This window comes from Haematobia irritans, chromosome 3 (assembly GCF_050003625.1).
Source record: "Haematobia irritans isolate KBUSLIRL chromosome 3, ASM5000362v1, whole genome shotgun sequence".
In the NCBI taxonomy this organism is placed as follows: Eukaryota; Metazoa; Arthropoda; class Insecta; order Diptera; family Muscidae; genus Haematobia; species Haematobia irritans.
The window spans coordinates 121,534,478-121,550,382 of NC_134399.1; the positions used below are offsets into that span (position 1 = coordinate 121,534,478).

A 15,905-nucleotide genomic window follows, 5' to 3' on the forward strand; every position below is an offset into this window, starting at 1 on the left:
GACGGAGAATCGAACCGCGGACCATGCACATTGTAAGCCAAGACACTAACCACTGAGCTATGTACCTGTTATGGTCATCAATAGATAAATATCAATATAAGTTATATTTATATAGCATAGCTTGCGGCGCCCACGAACCGAATAAACAAAGTTTATTTAACAGAAACAAACACTTAGTTTGGCACCGTGGAGCAGTGGTAGCTACGTCCGACTCTCATGCCAAGGGTCGTGGGTTCGATCCCTGCTTCGGCCAAAGTTTTTTTTTTACATATATTCCAGATATATTCGGAAGATTCCGAAAAAATGTTCAACATTACATTGTACTATATTAAATTTTGAACTGTAAAATGTGTCTTATTAAAGACCTAAAGTCAGAAAAGAACAGTGTTTGATATAAACGAAATGGACTGTGTTGTTATTTCAAAAATAACTTTTTTTTATTGAAAAAATAAAAATTTTGTAACAAACGAATTTTTTTGGTGATAAAAGTTTAAAATTTTCGAAGCAATTCAAAAAACTCTAACAAAAGAAAAACGTTTTCGGTACACGTTTTCCAAACGTTTTTTTTTCTTTGCGTGCACGCTACAGTCTTCATTAAAGCACAGAATCGTCTTTTGTCTGCACGCAGTTTGAAGTTTGGATATATTGGTTCAAGTTTTTTATATAGCTCCCATATAAACCGATCTCCCGATTTGGGGTCTTGGGCTTATAGCTTATCCAATTTGTCTGAAAATCTAAATTAAAAATCTAGAGGTATTCTAGTACCATAAAAAGTGTGCCGAAAATGGTGAGTATCGGTCTATGTTTTGATATAGCCCCCATATATACCGATCTCCCAATTATACTTCTTGGGCTTCCAGAATCCGTTTTTTATCCAATTTGCCTTAAATTGGAAATCGATTTTGGGGTCTAAATTCTAGAACTACAATTAGATGTGCTGAATATTGTATGTATCCCTCCATGTTTTTGACATAGCCCCCATTAGACCGATCTCCCGAGTTAACTCCTAGGGTTTCTAGAAATTTTAGTTTTTATGCGATTTGCCACAAAGTGAAAATATACTGGCATTTTAGACCCACAAAAAAGTGTATAATCATATATCATATATAATAGTTTTTATCAGTCCATTTGGTATATAGACCGATAACAAATCTTGAGGATACAGATGGTGCACTGATCGTGAAAATTGCTTGAAAGTGAATGTAAAATTTCCAGATTTTACTTCTTGCAATCATTTAAATAATTGGGGTAACAATCTACACATTTTAGGTTTCAAATCAAGATCTGTTTAACATTAAAAAGGTTAGGCTGATCGGATATAGGGGTATTCTAGATTCGTTAATAGGTGTGCTGAATGTACACTCTCAAAAAAAAAAAATATGTTCCAAACATATTTTGCAGGAAGCACATATATTATTGGATATTGCCGAAACAATATTATGTTTGTTTTACGTGAACATATTATGTGTTTGGTAGCATTTTGAGCCCAAAAATACTATATGCTTGGAAGAATTTTCTCCCAAAGATGATTGTGATCAAAAAATTTATTTCTGCCTAATTGCATATTCCCGCATATCTTTCTCACTTCCACGAGATTTTTTAGTTCTTAGCACCTTTTTCTGTAATACAAACAATGTTGAAGAAATTATTCAATTTTATAAATTTGTTATATTTTACATTTCGCCTGGACGGTGAATCGAACCGAGAACCATACAATTTGTATGCCAATTTATAGGCCTATCCACTGGGCTTCGTAGCTGTTATAGTCACCAGTAGACAAGATATTATATAGCATAGTTTGCAGCGCCCACGAGCCCATGCAAACATAACATTATTTAAAAGAAACATACATTTTTGGCCATGTGGAGCAGTGGTTAGCATGTCTGCCTTTCATGAAAAGGGTCGTGGGTTCAATCCCTGCTCCGGCCGAACACCAAAAAAATTTTTTTATTCCAAAAATATAAATGAAGTGGACTGAGCTTTTGGATAAAATATTATTATTTTTTTGTTGTTGCAAAAATAACAATTTTGTACCAAAGAATGCTTGTATAAAAACTAGACATTTTTGAAGAAATTCCAAAACTCTAACAAAAGAAGAACGTGAAGTCGAGTATAAACATAAATAATTTTACAATATACGCATACATTTATTTAGACGTGAACTATTTTTTTACCAATATTTAACGCCATTTTAAATGCATTTAAAATTTATCGTATTATACTTACGTACTTAATTTAATTTTTACCTTTAAGGCCGGTATTAAGTTGGCATTATCGCTCTAAAATGGCCATGTTCACGTGTACATTTCTTTAATAATTCATTTTCAAATATACTTTTTTAATTGTTTCTTTGGATCATTCCACACCAAGTCATAATACAAATGACCAAAAAAGTATGTTATTCTGCTTTTAAATAGAGATTTGAGTTTTGCGCTAAAATGAAAAATAGTTTTAGCTGCAAAACTCGAATTTAATGCCCACTTTTATTTTTGAAATTGTCCGTCAATTCCTCTTGGACTATTTAATAATAAAGAGGAACTAAACGTTGTTTATAAACATTTTACTGTTTAATTTTTCACTGTTTCCCCCTTTTTTCATTTTACTGTCCCAACCCTAAAACGAGTATAGTGCCCGTTATTTTTATGAAGATCTGTTTTGTAATTTTTATATATTTTCCCCTTTTTTTAATTTCCTTTGTCTGAATATTTTGACTTACTCGTCGAATGTTCCGATTTCTTTTGACGAACCAAGAAAAAACATTGTGCCTATAATGTAAAAATTATAAACAAAACACATGTCCCCAAATACATAAAATGCTGCTCTAAAAGCAAAAACACATGTTGTTTTTTTTTTCAAAAGTCTATTCTCTTGGTTCCGAAGGTCTATTCTCTTTACTCCGAATACTCATTTTAATATTAAAATTAAATAATATTTAGACTTAAGCATATCAAATTTTTGGCGAAGCGCACAGCCAAAACAAGTGAACTCATAAAACAGTTTTACGAAACAACATACCAGCAGTTTCACAGAAATTGCTCTCTTTTGATTCTCCGGTTTCCATCTCTATTTCTTTCTCTATACTCTCTCTCTCTGTCGTTCTCTGAATAAAATATCACAACATATATATGTTTACTCGAAATTTGTAAATTTTATATATGTTTACATTCACACATATTATTTTGATCAAACATTCATGTCCCAAACATAATATATTCTAACATATTAATATATATGTCCCAAACATTTAATGCTAGTGTAGGAACATTACATTTTTACACTTAAATATATTGCGTTTAAAAATTCTGGAACATATGAAAAACATATTTTTCTAACTGTGTAGTGTCTATCGGTCTATGTTTTGTTGTAGACTGATCTCAATATTTAAATTCTGGGGCTTCTAGACGGATAGGCAGTTTTTATCCGATTTGCCTGAAATTGGAAATCTAAAGCTATTTGAGGTTCATAAAGAGAGAAAGTATAAAATTTTCTTTATAACTGTAAGATACAGTCCTTACATAAACTGGTCTGCCCATTTAATTTCTTGAAGAAACAGAAGACGCACGGATCATCCATATTTCCCGAAAATATAAGTAAAAGTTGACGATTTTGTTTTTCGTGCTCATTCCAGAAATGAGTATAAGAATATGTAATATTTAATATATATTTTCCAAGTGTTCAAAATCGTACTCAAATATAAATCCAATGCTACTTCCCTTCAAAGCGCTATTCCTTCTCTTCACAACCATTCGCAACACATACATTCTTTTGCCAAAGCATTTTGTTATATGGTCCATCTTTGGGGAAAAACAACGACATATGTGGCTTAGTGTTGCATTGACCTTATTCAAAGTTAACTAACAAGACTTTGCCAAGAAATGTGATTCGGGCCAGCTAAAGGATACAAGGATTTCGCTAAATTTACTGTTGTCACATGTTTGGTGTATATGCATTAATCTTGCTTACACTTAGAATGCTTTTTCCCCTCTTTGGTTTTGGTGGTGGTTGTCTTGTTTTTCCCCCTTTTGGTTTGACTGCCCTTCTTGGCATTGTGATCTCTCTCTGGGGAATTTCGTTACTTGGATAATTAAGTATTTTATTTAGAGACAAATTGCTAATTTGGCATCGTTAATAAAGTTCATGATCATTGTGGTTGTGTTGTTGTTTTTTTTTGTTCTAAATGCACTGGAGGCAATATTACTTTGTATAATAGATTGCAACACATGACAAAAAGTAATTACAAATTATTTTTTCTAAATGATCTAGATTAATTGCTTGTTTTGTATGAGCCAGAAGATGTTATTGCAAATTAAATGTTTTTAGATTTATAACATGAAGAGTAAGAAATTTATATTCTTTAGAATGGTTGAGAAATTTGTTACGTAGTTGGTTCAACATTTCTAGTTCAAAGTTGGATATATAGAAATAAAATTTTGAAAAATTATGTATAGATATAAAATGTTGACAAAATTTTCTATAGAAATAAAGTTTTGATAAAATTATGTATAGAAATAAAATTTTGACAAAATTTTCTGTAGAAATACAATTGTTCCAAAATTTTCTATAGAAATAAAATGTTGACACAGTTTTCTATAGAAATACAATTTTAACAAAATGTTCTATAGAAATAAAATTTTGAACAAATTTTCTATAGAAATAAAATTTTGGAAAAACGTTGACAAAATTTTGCATAGAAAACAAATTTCAACAAAGTTTTCTATAGAATTAAAATTTCGACAAAATTTTCTATAGAAATACAATTTTTAAAAAATTTTCTATAGAAATACAATTCTTACAAAATTTTTGATAGAAATAAAGTTTTAACAAAATTTTCTATAGAAATAAAATTTGACAAAATTTTCTATAGAAATAAAATTTTGAACAAATTTTCTATAGAAATAAAATTTTGACAAAATTTTCTATAGAAATAAAATTTTTACACAATTTTCTATAGAAATAAAATATTTACAAAATTTTCGATAGAAATAAAACTTTGACAAAATTTTCTATAGAAATAAAATTTTGACAAAATGTTCTATAGATATAAAATGTTTAACACATTTTCTATAGAAATAAAATTTTGAAAAAATTTTCTATAGAAATAAAATTTTGACAAAATTTTCTATAGAAATAAAATTTTGAAAATATTTTCTATAGAAATAAACTATTGACAAAATTTTCTATAGAAATGAAATTTTGACAAAGTTTTCTATAGAAATAAAATTTTCGTTTTGTTTGTTATTGTTGGCTTCTCTTCAATCGTTATTGTTGTTTTTGATCTCAGCTTAAAGCCATGCATTGACTAAACTACAAGTGTAGCTTAACCAACAGAGGAAAAGGTTGCTTGTCAAATTTATTTGGGCAAAGCCCTATAGACTGCAAGATGGTTGGATGTACAGCTGTTTCGGAATTACCACATTCCTCATCAGCATCCTATACTTGCAGCAAAACTATCAACCAATTATCAGAATAAATTCGGGTAATTCACTCAACCCAAAGTGAACTACACTTGAACCTCCCGAAAAAGGGTTTGATAGTCGGCTACTGCCTAAACAAATTTGCAAGCATATCTCTTTTCCTTTGCCAAACTCAAATCATCGATTTGAATGTATATGGCTGGGTTTGTTTTTGAGCGTGCTTCCTCTATCTTCATTCGTTTTGTTTGTTATTGTTGGCTTCTCTTCAATCGTTATTGTCGTTTTTGATCTCAGCTTAAAGCCATGCTTTGATTAAACTACAAGTGTAGCTTAACCAACAGAGGAAAAGGTTGCTTGTCAAATTTATTTAGACAAATCCCTATAGACTGCAAGATGGTTGGATATACAGCTGTTTCGGAATTACCACATTCCTCATCAGCATCCTCTACTTGTAGCAAAACTATCAACCAATTATCAGAATATACATTCAAGTCGATGATTTGAGTTTGGCAAAGGAAAAGAGAAATGCTTTCAAATTTGTTTAGGCAGTAGCCGACTATCAAACCCTTTTTCGGGAGGTTCAAGTGTAGTTCACTTTGGGTTGAGTGAATTACCCGAATTTATTCTGACAATTGGTTGATAGTTTTGCCGCAAGTAGAAACAGCTGTACATCCAACCATCTTGCAGTCTATAAGGCTTTGCCCAAATAAATTTGACAAGCAACCTTTTCCTCTGTTGGTTAAGCTACACTTGTACTTTAGTCAATGCATGGCTTTAAGCTGAGATCAAAACCAACAATAACGAAATAAAATTTTGATAAAATTATGTATAGAAATAAAATTAAAAAAAATCTATAGCAATAAAGTTGTGACGTTTTCTGTTGAAATAAATTTCTAGGCGACTATATTTTCTATAAAATCAACATTTTTCAAAATTTTAGTTTTTGTCTTAGGCCATATTATCACATTCTTCCTCTTTCTGCCTTTTGTGCATTAGTAACTTGTTTTTGACAGAATTTTCTATAGAAATAAAATTTTGACAAAAGTTTCCATAAAAATAAAGTTTTGACAGAACTTTGAAATAAAATTTATAAAATTTTGAAAAATTTTCAATAGAAATAAAATTTTGACAAAATTTTCTATAAAAATAAAATTTTGACAAAATTTTCTATAAAAATAAAATTTTGTCAAAATTTTCTATAGATATAAAATTTTGACAACATTTTCGATAGAAATAAAATTTTGACAAAATTTCTATAAAAATAAAATTTTGACAACATTTGCTATAGAAATAAAATTTTGACAAAATTTTCTATAGAAATAAAATTTTTACAAAATTCTCTATAGAAATAAAATTTTGACAAAATTTTCTATAGAAATAAAATTTATAAAATATTTTTTATAGAAATAAAATGTTGAAAATATTTTCTATAGAAATAAAATATTGACAAAATTTTCTATAGAAATAACATTTTGATAAAACTATGTAAAGAAATAAAATTAAAAAAAAAATCTGTTGAAATAAATTTCTAGGCAACTATATTTTCTATAAAATCAATATCTTTAAATATTTTAATTTTTGTTTTAGGCCATATTATCACATTCTTCCTCTTTCTGCCTTTTGTGCATTAGTAACTTGTTTTTGAAAGAATTTTCTAAAGAAATAAAATTTTGACAAAAGTTTCTATAAAAATAAAGTTTTGACAAAATTTTCTATAGAAATAAAATTTCGAAAAAATTTCAATAGAAATAAAATGTTGACAAAATTTTCTATAGAAACAAAAATTTTTACAAAATTCTCTATACAAATAAAATTTTGAAAAATTTTTCTATAAAAATAAAATTTTGACAACATTTTCGATTGAAATAAAATTTTTACAAAATTTTCTATAGAAACAAAATTTAAAAAAAAATTTTCTATAGAAATAAAATTTTGACAAAATTTTCTATAGAAATAAATTTTTGTTGTTGTTTTTTATTTCAGCTTAAAACCATACATTGACTAAACTTTTAATAAACTGCCTGAATTTATTCTGATAATTGGTTGATAGTTTTGCTGCAAGTAGAGGATGCTGATGAGGAATGTGGTAATTCCGAAACGTGCGTCCATCCAACCATCTTGCAGTCTATAGGGCTTTGCCCAAATAAATTTGACAAACATTCTTTTCCTCTGTTGGTTAAGCTACTCTTGTAGTTTAGTCAATGTATGGTTTTAAGCTGAAATAAAAAACAACAACAATGCTTAAAGAAATAAATTTTTGACAAAATTTTTATAGAAACAAAATTATGACAAAATTTCAGACATAAAATCTTGAAAAAAATTCTATAGAAATAAAATCTGTAGAAATAAATTGTGACAAAATTTTCTATAGAAATAAAATGTTTAAAAATCTTCTACAGAAATAAAGTTTTGACAATAGTTTCTATAGAAATAAAATTTTGAGAAAAATTTCTGTAGAAATAAAATATTGCAAAATTTTCTATAGAAATAACATTTTGAGAAAATTTTCTATAGCAATAAAGTTTTGACATTTTCTGTTGAAATAAATTTCTAGGTGACAAAATTTTCAATAAAATCAAATAAAATGTGGAAAAATTTTCTACAGAAATAAAATTTTGACCAAATTTTCGATAGAAATAACATTTTGCAAGAATTTTCTATAGAAATAAAATTTTGACAAAAGTTTCTATAAAAATAAAGTTTTGACAAAATTTTCTATAGCAATAAAGTTGTGACATTTTCTGTTGAAATAGATTTCTAGGTGACTAAATTTTCTATAAAATCAATATTTTTAAAAATTTTAATTTCTGTTGTAGGGCATATTATCACATTGTTTTAGGGCATATTAGCACATTATCACGATAAAAAAATATAAATAAACTTCAAAAATAAAATAATAAAACATTACTTTTGAAGAAAAATTTTTTTGATCGAACACTGAAAAATAATATTTTAGAACCCGCAACATTTATCCGCCATTTTGTTCTCAAATTGGAAAAATATAGAGGAACTTAAGGTCTATTAACAGGTGTGCTGGATATGGTGTGTATTGGTCCATGTTTTGGTAAAGCCCTCATATCGATTCATCCTTTGGGTTGATTTCGTAGGAGTTTAGACGCCCCAATTTTTATCTAGTTATTGTAGGTCAACAAATCCTTATATCGAATGTGATGTGTATTGGTTCATTGGTTTGTATACTCCCCATATAGACCGATTTTCCGATTTGACTCCTCGAGCTTCTAAACACCGCAATTTTATACAATTTGGCTGATATTAGAATTTTAGAGGTATGTTGGTCCTTTTTGGAAACCAAACGTCGATTTGGTTTTCGTTTAGTCGATTTTCGAGTTTTGCATCTCTGTGCTTTGTCAACTAATGAACCCTTACAGGACTCCTTCCAGATTCAGTTTTATTGGGTGTTATAAAATCGCAAAACATCCTCCAATTTCAAATACAAAAAACTCCTTCGTTATTCACATGATCCATCCTAGGTAAATTCCAGCAAAAGTCCAATTTCAGTTTTATATTTTCTTTTGTCATTTTTGTTTATCTTGACAAAAAACAGAATTAAACATCCATTTACACTCACTATTTGATTAAGCCATTTAAGGTAAATGATATACCAACATTCTCACTATGCAATTCAATTATATCTAGTATCACAGTGAAGGTGAGATTAAAAACAAAAATGTCTATTGCTCATCTATATTTCATTCTCGAGAAACCCTGACCCATTTACATACAAAATTAAGTTAGTTCAACAATGATGCTGATATGCAATGCCAATTTCTTTCATAAGCAAACCACTAATCCTAACACATACATTCACGTGCCATAGTGTCCCCATGTTGGCTTTGGTGGTTAGGTATTAAATTTTATTGCATACTTTTTGGGGGTCAAAAGAATACTCGTTCATTGTATAGTTTTTGGAGGGCCATATATAAGGAAACCATAGAAACCATGGGAGGAAAAGAGATAAGGCCACAAAGTTAACACACATCCTAATGTCAATATCAAATTTAATGAAAATAGTTTGGAAACAATTAAAAGACGAATGACAGAACAATGCGAGGAAACAAAAAAGAATGTGAATGCCATTTCATGACCCAGTTTGAAATTTCAAACTTTTCAACTTTTGATTGTAGAAAGGTAAAGCTGTGACTTTTTTTCTTTTTTGATTCAGCATCCTAGACCACTGAATCATGGTGGTAAAATGTAATTGAAACCTTGTGTTCAATTTTAATTAAGTTTTCTACATTATATTTAAATGTGTATATGTGTTTTGATATATATTTGGGAAATAGCAAAAATTTGAGGGGTTTTTAATTAAAGCACTACAAATATAAAAATTCTTCGGATGAATAATGTTTCATTCATCATTTATTGAATAATTTGGCTATATAGATAGCCAAACACAATTTAAAAATGTCATTTGGCTTAACTCGATATTTGGTGCTTTTCAGAGAAATGCATTTTTTTCGAAATTGCTTTCCAAAGAATGAGGTCATGGCCGTTATAAAAAAAAATATTTTTTTTGATAAGCTCTAAAAAATGTATATTGTCATATTGTTTTCTGTTTGGCCTTTGGCATTGCGGAAAATTAAAAAAAATGCTAGTATTTTTTCTAAGCCATTGCCAAACCGCTTGGGGATTCATTAAATATTTGTTTTCGTTTTTTAGAAAAAATTTTGAATTTAATATTTCTTTGCTTTGGTAAGAAGAGACTAAAACGAGAAAAATTGAATTTTAAATTTAAAACAAAATAGTAGCTAAATTACAATTCTTAAATATTTAAAATTTTAGGTCAAATGATTGATATATGTATATGAGCTCTCTATAAAAAATAGTGCTTCATGGACTATTTAGTCCATTATGATAATTTCACTCTTATCAGTGAGTGTTGCCCGATTCTATGATTACCTCAATGAGAGGGAATCAAATTTTTTAGCCGAGTCCGAACGGCGTTCCATGTACTATGTTCGCTTTTCGCGTTGAAATTTTCGCGGTTACTTTATTAAAACAATTCAATATAAAGCAGATAGATTAACTCAATTGATGTGCAGTTTCTTGTCCCTCTAGATTTCGGCAAGTCTTTACAGAAATATGTCCGTTTTTATACCCTCCACCATAGGATGGGGGTATATTAACATTGTCATTCCGTTTGTAACACATCGAAATATTGCTCTAAGACCCCATAAAGTATATATATATTCTGGGTCGTGGTGAAATTCCGAGTCGAACTGAGTATGTCCGTCCGTCCGTCTGTTGAAATCACGCTTACTTCCAAACGAAACAAGCTATCGACTTGAAACTTGGCACAAGTATTGTTATTGATGTAGGTCAGATGGTCTTGGAAATTGGCCATATCGGTCCACTTTTATGTATAGCCCCCATATAAACGGACCCTCAGATTTGGCTTGCTGAGCCTCTAAAAAAAGCTTATTTCATCCGATCCGGCAGAAATTTGGTACATGGTGTTGGTATGTGGTCTCTAACAAGCATGCAAAAATTGGTCCACATCGGTCCATAATTATATATAGCCCCCATATAAACCGATCCCCAGATTTGGCTTGCGGAGCTTCAAAGAGAAGCAAATTTCATCCGATCCGCCTGAAATTTGGTACATGGCGTTGGTATATGGTATCTAACAACCATGCAAAAACAGGTGCACATCGGTCCATAATTATATATAGCCAAAATATAAACCGATCCCCAGATTTGGCTTGCGGAGCCTCAAAGAGAAGCAAATTTCATCCGATCCGTCTGAAATTTGGTACATGGTTTTGGTATATGGTCTCTAACAATAATTATATATAGCCCCCATATAAACCGATCCCCAGATTTCGCTTGCGGAGTCCCAAAGAGAAACAAATTGCATTCGATCCGGTTGAAAAATGGAACATGGTGTTTGTATATGGCCGCTAACAACCATACCAAAATTGGTCCATATCGGTCTATAGTTATATATAGTCGATCTCCAATCACACAAAAATTGGTCCATATCGGTTCATAATCACGGTTGCCACTCGAACCAAAAATAATCTACCAAAATTTTATTTCTATAGAAAAATTGTGTCAAAATTTTATTTCTATAGAAAAGTTTGTTAAAATTTAATTTCTCCAGAAAATTTTGTCAAAAGGAAAGGTGTAGATATTTTAGCCCAGGAGAACAATCACAAAAGGTGATATATGTTAGAAATGCTACATATTATAAATGTACCGACGGAAAAAAGAATAAATTATAAGACTGACACGGACCACTGTGCGCACATATATAGAAACATAGTTAAAAAATACAGCAAAAAGTAATAGTGTTTAGTGTAAACTCAAACGCAGTGGCGAGCAAGTCCTTTTGTCTTATAAAAAATGTAAATGTCCCAGTAAAAATTTTTGTAACATAATTTTTAAATATTTGTCTTTCTGTTTGGTTAATTTGTGTTTATTTTCTTTTGTTAAAGTTAACTTCCCTGAGGACGGACAACGAATAAAACACTATAAAAAACTAAGATTTTATTTTGTTTTAAAGGGTGGTTAAATTTTCAAGGGCCGATGTTGGTTTTGAATAAAACACAAACTATTTAGGAAATTATTGTAATTTTATTTTATTATGATATATTTGTATTACTCAATTATGTATGGAACAAAATATCGGCCAAATGGGCGCCGCGACCTCGGTGGCACACCTTCATCCGATGATCCCAATTTTCGATGACGCTGGAGGTTCTATGCCGTTAATGTGCCGAATTATCTCATCCTTTAGCTCTTGAATTGTTGCTGGCTTATCGACGTACACCTTTTCTTTCAAATAACCCCAAAGAAAAAAGTCCAACGGTGTCAAATCACATGATTTTGGCGGCCAATTGGCAACGCCATTACGTGAAATAACACGGCCATTGAATTTGTTGCGCAAAAGAGCCATTGTTTCGTTAGCTGTGTGGCAAGTGGCACCGTCCTGCTGAAACCACATATCGTCCACATCCATATCTTCCAATTCGGGCCATAAAAAGTTCGTTATCATCTCACGATAGCGAACACCATTCACAGTAACTGCCTGACCGGCCTCATTTTCGTTTATTACGAATCCACTGAGGTGCAAATGTGCCTCATCACTGAAGATGATTTTCTTCGAAAATTGATCATCCACTGTTGCCATTTCTTGGAATCATTTAACACGTTGTTGGATTGTATATCTCTCCATGGTTCAAATTGAGTAAGTCTGAAATAGAGAAATGTCACATAAAATTCGGAAAAAAACTTGGCGTTTAGGTGTGGTTCGCATTCAACATCGGACCTTACAATTTAACCAACCTTTATAAACCGATTTCACTTCTTGAGGGAATAGAAGGCGCACTGATCATGAAAATTGCTTGAAACTGAACGTACAATTTCCAGATTTTACTTCCCGTAATCATTTAAATAATGGGGGTGAAAATCTACAGATTCTAGATTTCAAATCAAGGCGTTATTTCATCATTCTCTTGCACACTTACAAGAGATGTTAATGATTCCTATAAAACTCAAACAAAAATGGTTCTTATAAATCCAGAATCTGATAAAGTCTTCATAGGTAAAATCTTTAAATGTATCTTCTACGCAAAAAAAAACCAAAATTGCTGTTAGCATCGTGTTTTATATTTTATATGAATTTTTATATGTTTTTTCTGCCACATTTTTACTAAAAAAACGCCGTTTTTTAACCTTTTTAAGCCGCCAACATCCAAACTACTTACCCTATTTGAAAATTTTCTGAGAATGAGTTGTAGACGGCTCAATTTTCTTTAATTTGAGTAGCACTAGGATCAAATAGGTCAAAGAAGACGAAAGATATGCTCAAAATTGTAAGTGTACCTTCAAAAATTAAAAAAAAGTTCAAAAATTTGTATCTTTCTCATTTTATTGTTTAGTTGGTCAAAATCAATGAGAAAAATTATGCTAGAACCAATTCACAGAGAAAATTTTGTTATTTGTGATCTAGTGTTACGTTCTCTGGCTAAGCCAAAGAAATATTCTGTTAGCTACTAGCAGAACTGTCTCTAACACATACGCGCACAGTGCCGTCTTCTTACTTTTGGATGTATCGGTGCCACACATATTTATTTATTTTGGTATCTGTTCTGGGGTTCATCTCCCCCAGGTGAGTCCTAATGGCTTCCGAATTTCACACTCGGAGGCCATGTTTATACCTCAAGTATACCGTTGCTAAAGAAAGAAATATTACCAGGGGAGTTAAATTAATATGATTCTTAATTCAGTAAATATGATTGTTATTTGGGTCTAATAGATCACTAGATTCCAAACCCGGAGGAAGAGAAAAAAAAATTCAAGAATTGATTCCAATTCTTGTTTGTTTATTGAGATGCCTTAAAAAACATAGCTTCAAAAAAAATTTAACATAATATTTATATTTATATAATTTTTTTGTTTAAGTAATTTTGTGATACATTATTTTAAATTGCCAACAATTACCAATAGTTGTCTAATTAATGTTTTTGTTTTTTTTAGTTGCAGGTAATATTTGCTTATTATCAGCTACAGTAAGTACCATAGCATCGTCGGCATGTATATCATGTGACATCTTTGCAAATTATATGACATACATTTTATTATTACAAATAGTACAATGATTTTCAATTATTGTTCAATTATGGGTTGGGCATATCATATATCATTTATATATTTTTTCATCAATGTATAAAGAGGTACTAATTCTTTTCTGATACGTTTTGGCGTTCCGTGTTTTGTGTGGAACAAACGAAAAATCAACTGCAAATTGCCAACAAAAGCAATTAAATGTTGAAGCCTGAGATAGACTGTATCAAACATATTTAGGTTTACGACTGTCGCAAAGTTATAAACGTCGTAAACGTCAGATACGCATCTTAAATGTAGAAAAAGTAACAAAAGTCGCAAACTCAAAATACGTTAGTTGCGAATTCGATCATAACAAAGACGATGATATGTGCGAAGAAATTTCAATTTTTAGGAATATTCACAATTTTCGGTTTTAGTCCCCACCGTTTCCCTATTGCCTTTTACACGAGTACAGGGCAACCGTGGCTTTTCTCTTCTTTTCTTAACTTAAAGTTCTGTCTCCTGTATTTTGCACACTCACCAACGGGAATTTCGATGCCTCCTAAGCAAATGGGAAAACTTTCACAAATTTCTGCAGAAACTGACAGGGACTGCATTCCTCTTATCGGGGAGCCAAACTAACTTAAACAAGTATATACGGCCGTAAGTTCGGTCAGGACGAATCTTATGTACCCTCCACCATAGATTGCGTAGAAACTTCTACGAAAGACTGTCATCCACAATCGAATTACTTGGATTGTGGTATTACTTACCGATGGCAATGTATCTTTAAACTTCTTAACATCGTCTTCTAAATTCTAAGTTAGTCCATACGGGGATATATTTGACAAAAAAAGACGATTAAATACGTATATAATTCAGTTTTTGATCGGTATATGTTATATTGGTAAGTCTACAAATAATAATGGACTTTTGCGCGGTAATTAGAGATTTTTGTTTGATTGGGGGGCGGTTTATCTGAAAGCTATATATAGCCGATATGGACCTGGTTAGGCATGGTTATTAATGGCCATATACTAGCACTATGTACTAAATTTCAATTCGGATAAAATTTGCTCCTACAAGAGGCTCCAAAACCAAATCTGGGGTTCGGTTTATATGGGGGCTATATATGTTTGTGGACCGATATGGACCAATTTTTACATGGTTATTAGAGACTATATAAGTACACCACGTACCAAATTTCAAGCGGATCGGAGGAATTTTACTTCTACAAAAGGCTCCGCAGATCAAATCTGGGGAGTGGTTTATATGGGGGCTATATATAATTATAGACCGATATGGACTAATTTTTGCATGGTTATTAGAGACTACACCGCTTACCAAATTTCAACCGGATCGGATGAATTTTGCTCCTCCAAGAGACTCCGGAGTTCAACTCTGGGATCGGTTTATATGGGGGCTATATATAATTAATGGCCGATATAAACCAATTCTTGCATGGTGGTTAGAGACCATACACTAACACCACGTACCAAATTTCAATTTGTTTCCCTTTGACAAAATTTTCAATGCCAATAAAATTTTGGTAGATTATTTTTGGCTCGAAAGGCAATCGTGATTTTTCTGTGATTGGAGACAGGTTTATATGGGGGCTATATATAATATGGATCGTTACGGACAATTTTGGCATTGTTGTTATCGGCCATACACTAGCGAAATGTACCAAATTTCAAACGGATCGGATGAATTTTGCTCTTTCAAGAAGCTCCGGAGGTCAAATCTAGGGATCGGTTTGTATGGGGGCTATATATAATTATGGACCGATATGGTCCATTTGCAATACGACCTACATCAATAACAACTACTTGTGCCAAGTTTCAAGTCGACAACTTGTTTCGTTCGGAAGTTAGCGTGATTTCAACAGACGGACGCACATGCTTAGATCGACTCAGACTT

General features: G+C 31.2%; 1 protein-coding gene across 4 annotated transcripts in view; it reads left to right on the forward strand.

The window, feature by feature from the left end:
* LOC142229571 (uncharacterized) overlaps positions 1 to 15,905 on the forward strand; it is a 518,551-nt gene that overhangs the window by 23,232 nt on the left and 479,414 nt on the right. The window contains exon 3 of one of the 4 annotated variants that reach the window (XM_075300139.1): positions 13,917 to 13,948. The exons of the other annotated variants lie outside the window; for them this stretch is intronic. The gene's annotated coding sequence lies outside the window, so the exon portion shown is untranslated. The remainder of the gene's footprint in view (positions 1 to 13,916; positions 13,949 to 15,905) is intronic. 4 annotated transcript variants of the gene reach the window in all.